The sequence below is a fragment of the Alosa sapidissima genome, chromosome 17, assembly GCF_018492685.1.
Source record: "Alosa sapidissima isolate fAloSap1 chromosome 17, fAloSap1.pri, whole genome shotgun sequence".
Taxonomy (NCBI): Eukaryota; Metazoa; Chordata; class Actinopteri; order Clupeiformes; family Clupeidae; genus Alosa; species Alosa sapidissima.
In genome coordinates this window covers 17,345,959-17,354,006 of record NC_055973.1, presented here as the reverse complement: position 1 = coordinate 17,354,006, position 8,048 = coordinate 17,345,959, and positions in this window count along the sequence as shown.

Below are 8,048 nucleotides of genomic sequence, written 5' to 3'. Positions count from 1 at the left end.
GTTTGTCGAAGCGGAATTTAGATTGTCTCTTTTGGGCGACCTCTGAAGGGGGTCAGTGGGGGATCTGCCGGAGTCTTTGTTGGCACACCTGGGCGATGATGTCTGGACAAGGAGGAAGCTCGTGTTTCACGGCCTATTCTCCACCTGGGTGGAAGGTGCATTTTCCTGATGTCAAATCAATGCACGGGAAGCTGAAAAGATAACAGCGCTTCTGAAAGAACATGAGTGGGCACATCTACCTTCAGGTTTTTTTGGGGTCCAGTCAGTGACCAGTAATGGTCAGGATTCTTACCCTTTACTGATCTCAAAAGAATGGCCTAATGGATGTGAGAATTTGCACTTTTAACTGACAACAATCAATACAACTGTCGACAGATTAGCTTTACCACATATGTGGCACAAAATGCTAAAACCTGCGTCAGAGCATTTTCACAAGCAGGTATTTTCCATTAGAAACGAAGGCGCTTTTTTTCTTCAAGTGCAGACAGGAAAGGGCCCCCAATCCATCTATTCCTTCATTAAAAAAAATCAAACCACAGGGCTAATAGAGATATAATCTCTGTGAACAAACACTGCCAGTGAGAGAGGTCATGCTAAAACCGCTAAGTGTCCAGTGTTCCTGCTAGGAAATCTGGGAAATCTGAAAATAACACACAGGCTTGCCGTGTTATTGTAAGGAAGGAGCAGGATGATGCAGAAAGTAGAGTGAAGCCACGGCAGGCGGGGAATGCAGGAGTTTTGTTTGGATAATTGTGTTTTTGGATGACATACCCTGCCAAAGCACAGCCACTCGCCTTCTCCTGTCTGTGTGCTGGTGGTGTTTTTTTAAGCTGCACTCATCGAAAAGAAAAAAAAAAGAGAGAGAGAGAGAGAGAAAACGAGAAAAAAGAGCAGGGCACAGACCACTCAAGTAAAAAGAACATAAATCATCTGTCCACATGTTGAAAAGCCCAGTTCAAATGGTGAAAAAAGGAGAGGAGAGGAGAAAAAAGAAGTGAACGAGGAGAGGTTAGCAGGTGAATTAATTTTTCAGCAGACTTGGACAGGGATCTCTGTCACAATAGAACATGCATCTCAACACCCTGTCCTGCCCCATGATGTAATGCGCTGTTAATCTCCTGTGGCGGAACAAATGGTTCCGAGCCGATGCTAATGCACTTCGCAGCCAAACGACTAAAGACTGTCTGTCACATTTTAGATAGAACCCCATGCCTCAGAATTATGGTAATTTCTACTTCTTTTTTTTCCCCCACGTTTTTTTTTTTTCACCCCTAGTAGTTTCCAAAACAAACTTTGTAATGACTGACGACAGCAGACAGTTGGACCATCAAAGCCCATTCTCTTTTTCATGACCTGTTTTCCAGAGCAGATGATCATAATGAAGACTTCGAGCGGGCTGCGCATGAAGCTGCGGAGGTCATTAGGGGCCGCCTCAAAGCGCCACGTCTTCCCCAGCGTTCCTTTCATAGCACCTGGCACCTGCTCGTGGCGCTGCGAGCGGAAGTGCTGCGAAAAGATAAAGTGCTGATCCTCTTCTCTCCCTTCCTTTCCTTTTTCATCCACCCTTCTGTTTTTCTGATGGTGGATAGTGGAAGTCCTTGAAGTGACGGCACTTCCTCTTTCATTGTGGGACCTCTGCTGGCTACTTGTTCTGGCAGGGGGTCTCCTGTCTCACCTGGGTAATCAAAGAATGCCATCATTATACAGTGACGCTTGCACAGCCTGCTGTCTCGCCGTCTCCTAGCACCCAACATCACTCTTCCAGAGTTGCCCCCATCCATGATAATTGAAGGGCAATTGCTTGTGGCGACTCCAAACGGGGGGATTCACCAAAACAAAATTATGGAGACATAACAAACGTGTTCGCCCCCTCTTTTCGGGTTCAGCCTCTTTGTCTTTATTTGTAAAGCTCTGCTCTGTCTGCAGTTTGCAGTGGATTGATTTGTGTTTTTTTTATTATTTTTTTTTGCGGGGACAGCATAAGGTAATTGCATGAGGACAAAAAGAAAAAGAGAAGTGGGGGGGTTGAAAAGCAGTGGAAACCCACATCTAAAGGCCTAGACGTGATGAAATGCATAATGAACAGGCCTGTGTGTACCTGCCCGACAGCATTGAGAGTGTGACATGAAAGGATTATACTTTTTTTTTGTCTGGAAAGAGGGGTGTCAACCTCCCACCCACTCACCCAAACACATATGCAGCCACACACACGTGAACTCTCACACACACACACACACACACACACACACACACACACACACACACACACACACACACACACACTCAAGTGTCTAGTCCAGCCTGTCCTCATGACACAGTGAAGCTGCGGCCTGATGGACAATCGGTGCGTCCTGTTTGTGTTGGAGTGGAGGGTTTTCAGAGCCCTGTGGTCTCCTCCTCTTTCTCCGCACACTGACATTAAAATATTGTTTTTTCTGCCTCTTTAAATAACCCGGCTGTGGTAGGTAGAGGAGCATGTGTGTGTGTGTGTGTGTGTGTGTTTTTCTTTCACTAGCTCACAGCTGTAGCGCCCAGTGAGGCTTGAGAGAGAGAGGAATAGAGGGAGAGAGAGAGAGAGAGAGAGAGAGAGAGTGCATGCCTCCCTTCCTCATCTGCCTGCTGTCGTCGGAAGACAGAGTGCTCTCTCCCTGTCTCTCCACGCTCTGCTCATTCCTGTGTGTGCAGTGCTTGGAGGACGCGCGCGCGCACACACACACACACACACGCACACACACACACACACACACACACACAGAGCCGCGTGCTGTGTGGCCATCTTTTTCAGGCTGGCTCGCCAAGTGTCTCTGGGCTCCTGTACCCCTCCCACCGGCCGGGCTGATACACCACAGACAGCCCAGCACTGGGCCAATGGCTCCACACCAGCAGCGCTGTATTTATGTTCTCACCAGGCCTCCAGGCCTCCTGCTGGGCCGCCGCGCTGAGTCACCTCAGTTTGTTTTGGAAGCGCCAATGATTTATATTTACACATATCTTCTAATGGGAAATGGAAAAATTGCAATTAGGTCATTCTAGTCAGAGAGAATAGTAGTTAAACAAGAACGCTGTGGTCCTCCCAAGTTTTTTTTTTAAACTTTGTATTGACATCTTTGGATGGTCATTTTATGACCTCATGGTTAGATTAATGCCAAGTGAATACCAAACCAGAATAGCAATATTGTTCTCTCTTTCTGTCTCCCCCCTCCCCTTTCTTTCTCCCTACATGCCCCAGTGGTAATTAAGCTCACTGGCTCAGTAGGATACAAAACTATGAATATGAGAAACGCCAGCTGGGTGATTTATTGAAAACCGCTGATGACATCTTTATAGAGCAGAAAATTCACCGATAGGCATGACATTTCTCTTTTTACTTTTTTTCAGTGCATATCCAGAGATATTAGTGGAAAGAGAGATGGATCTGGACAAATTGTGGACAGCTGCAATGTCAGGTGCCAAGAGAGAGCTGCACAGCCACTCAGTGAGGTAATTGAATTTCTGAGTGCGGGTGACTTGACCTTTCCTGCTGGGGTGTCTTAACAGGGGAGTGGGTGGGCGGTCAAGATGTCGGGAGGAGGCCTGTGCCATGAAATTAAAGAGTAAATGCAACAGGATTGAGCGAAAGGAGAGGAAAGGAAGAGGAGGAAGGGGCAAGGAAAGAAAAAACACCACCACCCTCTTCCATATCAATTGTGCGAGCTCTGGCAGGGCTGAATTATAGATAGACTCTAGAGGGGCTGCCTGGCTGACTGACACATACAGCATGTTTTCAGGCCCACTCCTGGCAACACTGAATCATACCCCTAAAGTATTGTTATAAGTTCCTTTCCTGAAGCGAGATTTTCCTTGGTTTATAGCACCTTGTCCCCACTGATATTCAATTCTGTGCAGTCATGTGCAGGCCAACATTTTGTTGCCACAAATTCAAATGGGAGATTTGTGACCTCATTTTTACCTTATATGCATTTCTGACAATTTTTTCACTACATGTTGCCTAAATCTACCAATTTAGTGATATAGCGGTGTAGGACTATGGGGAATAGGTATGGTTCAGGTGTTCCATGTTTTTAATGTAAGAATGAAGACTTTAAGGGAGCCTCTGGCTTCCATACAAGTTCTCTGACTCTGTGAAATGGGTCTCTATTTCAATTTAATGTGGCTTGTCTAAAGCCCTGAGACCATCTCTATTAAACCTTTTACACAGCCTTCAAGTGCCATGCATCCTGCAGGTGATTTCCTACTCCTTTGTTCCCCTTTTGGCTTACCTGATCACTCATAACTCTGATCTCTCCCTCATCCCCATATACCAGCTATGAAACTTTACCACCTCCAGAACAACTCACCACCGAACGCTCTAGAGCAGCAGCAGAAACAGGCCAGTCCTGCCAAGCGCCGCTGAGAAGACTAAAGACAGCAGGAGCAGCGCAAGACATGTGGCGGAGGGGTTCGGGAGCCCTGATTCATAGGCTGCGAGTGGGTGGATTTTAGAGGCTGGGCCAGTGCTGTCATTGAAGTTTCTCCTCAAGGGAGTGCAGCATTTGATCCTGTCCGACAGTCATGCTAACTTCACTATTTGTCCTCCTCTGATGCTCAGCCCTCTGTCAGCATCAATAACATCATACGAATGAAGTGCTTAGATTGGAAGAGGGCTGTGATCATTGTTCACATCAATCAAAAATCTGTTTGCAGCGCGAGGAAAGGGAAAATTGACTCTGTAGGTTGCAAAGAGCATTTTGATCCACTGATTACAAATGCATGGATTTAACCAACACTTTTAGCCTGATTATCTTTTATTCTTTCTTATTCAGAGGGTGGTATTGTAATGTAAATTCATGATGTACGATGCTCTCTAGTAGGCCTGCAATTTTCATAATGAATTCAAACCCTCTGGCTAATTAATGAAATACAACTAAATACACCCATATTTGTTATTTGTGGCATGGCAATAATGTCATCTAGTATCACAAATTTGATTGATCCAATTATGTGTTCATAAACGTAGATGCCTTGGTTCACTGACCCTAAACAAAATTCAGTGGTGATTTTTTTCAAGGCTTTTCATGACAGAAGCATGTTTTGTGTGTGAGTGTGTGTGGGTGTATATGTGTGCCGTGCGCGTGTGTGTGTGTGTGTGTGTCCTCATTAAGTTTGTCTTTCACAAGTCTTTAACAGCGGTACTGCCACTAATTAATTCATCAGAGAAGTTTCACTCATTCAATGATTGGTGTGATTCAGCAGATTCATTCTCTCTTAGCAAAAGGAGAGTGGAGAAAGGAAGTTCATTACTCTCATGATTAACCTTGCGCTGGTTCCGCTGTCCCCCGCTCACTCAGAAGCCTGCCGTAGACCCTTTAAATAATGGAGAAAAGTGAAGTGAATTAAAAAGTAAGGCTTTTTCCTCTTTAGAACTCTCCAACACTGCACTTTCATTTACAATGTGAGCACATATTTCCAGTTCTTCCCACTAACTGGGAGACCTCTGACTGCACATAGTACATGAATTATATAACGCTGCCTCCATCTCCATACGTAGTTCCGCTGGAAACAAAAGGGCAATTATTTTAGGGGAACAGTAATTTTTACATACTGCTGCCAGTGTGAGATTGAATGTGTGGGTGTGCGTGTGTGTGAGCGTGAGTGTGTCTGCGTGTGTGTGTGTGTGTGTGTGTGCAAGTCTCTCTCCCATTTCCTCTTTCTCTTTTTCGTTCTCTCTCTCTCCCTCCCTCTCTCTCTCTCTCTCTCACCATGAAATGGAAATTTACATTCGCTTTAGAGGCAGTGGGTCCCCACAGCAGACAGCTGTATTTTTAATGAGTGCAGGGAGATTTAATTACTTCAGTTTTTAACGGGCAAGACTTCTACAGCTCAATGACAAGGGATACAGTGTTGAAGAAAAGTGTGGCAGATGATCCCCCCTCCCCTGAAACCGCTGCTGAGTATCGCAGGCACTTTTGCTGCAATTATTACAAATTTATTCCACCAATGCGCAGATGTAAAAAGAAAGGAATGAAAACAGGGATGTGTGACTGGAGGTGCACTGCCACCGAAAAGTCATCACAACACAAACATAAACACAATACACAACACAAACAAAAAGTCTACGGCTATATCTGTCACACTGCACCACTAATGACATTATTTTGGTTTAAAATTTGTATTGGGCATTTAAGCATTTCAACACCATATTGTTTGGGGTTAGCTTAAGATAACCTTAATACATTACTGTTTTCCTTTTTATTTATACAATACCTGAGACACATTATGCTTACCTGATGGAGAAGCATCATTGCATTCACATGCTGGCATATAATATCATCACAATGACCTGTCCCAAATTCCTGTAAATAAAAATCAATGTATTAAAAACCAGCATTGCCATTAACCATATTAATTGTGGCATTTAGTATAATTATGATAAATGACTTCTCTCTCTCAGGATTATGTTATGGGTCACTCATTGACATCCCCACTCATATTTCCTGTGACAGTATTCAGCAGCACCTTAGATGGCTCATTTGCACAGTGTGATATGGTACTGGATGTAACAGTGCAGATCAAAGGACAGAGACATAGATCAATAGCACAATGAACAGACATTCTGTTTGCATTAGATATTGTCCAGATGGATCAGGTACTTAAAAGTGCATCTGCGTGATGTGGGAGTCTAATTTGAATATAATGCAAGGAAAAATAAAAGGCCTCACCAAAGAGATCAAAAGTAAAGCCATTTTAGAAAGTTAGGTTTGGGTTTTAAAACAAAACAAAACAAATAATTCATCCACATATTCAAGGACGATCAAACGTAGAGAGGACATCTATCATTAGGCAAGAGACAGACAGAAATGAAGGGTTAGAAGAAGAAGAAGAAAAACATGAAGGAAAGGGTTAGGATCAGGGCCAACATTTCTCTTTCCTTTAGAGGCAAAACTGTCCCTGAGGGACCAGTCAGACTATACATGTCTCTATTTTACATCAGGATCCTATGAAAAAAATCCTGCAATACAAAGACTCTTGTGTAAGAAGTTGTAGCATTGGAGTGTTAATGTAAGTGTGAGGGAAAAAAATATATATAATTCTTTGCACTAAATTCAGACTATTCAGAAAAGGGGATCCTCTAGTTCCTGGCAACAGAAGCTCAACAGACTCTCCAAACACACAGGGTCTTTATTATTATTTGCAGAACCCCTTGGATACGGATACCCCTGTATCAAAAATGAAGTGGCACGAAAAACAAGTAGCAGGCAGGTAGGGGAAGATGGAGTTGGGGTCTTGAACTCATACCATTAGTGAAACTTCTACGCATCTTCTGTTGAGGGAATGAAATAAGTGTCTTTGGGCATTCATGATTTATTAATCATATGGCTGGGCAGTTTTTAATTTTGTGTGTTAGTGTTTTAAAATGGTGTTTTCAGGACTGTGGCAATTAAGAGGATGTTTAACAACAGAGTCCAAATTGACCCAGGGCTAATGTTTATAATATTCAAATGGAATTCTGAATTCACAGGAGACTGAGATACTGGAATTCATTAGCCCTCCCTTCTTAAATTTGAATCATTCCGAGGATTAGTTTGGGGCAAAATGTACACTGTAGGTTTTGGGAAAGTAGAAAAGGATTCAAACGGGTTCATGTCAATCAACAGGGGAGAGAGAAGAGAATGATGGAAGGGGTGGAGTGTTGGATGCATCATAGGTGAGGGACAGAGGAGAGGCCTAACTCATGAATTCCAGACCCAGACAACAGAGACTATGTCATCATATTAGAGAGAGGGAGAAAGAGAGAGGGAGGGAGAACCTTGTTACTTTGTGGCAAACAGTATATCTACCATTGTTGAGTTCATCTGTCAGGCTACCTTAAACTGCCCTCTACCCAGGCAACCCCCCCCCCCCTCTCTCTCTCTCCGCTGCCTTCTTCCATATTTTTCTTTCTGCACAGTTTCCCCTGTTCCATTTTCTCAGTGTTTGGATTAAGGCAGACTTGAACTGCCCCTCCTCCCCCCCAGGCTCCCCCAACGTCAGCCAGGCAGTCATGAATCACACTGTGGCGGGAGACCCAG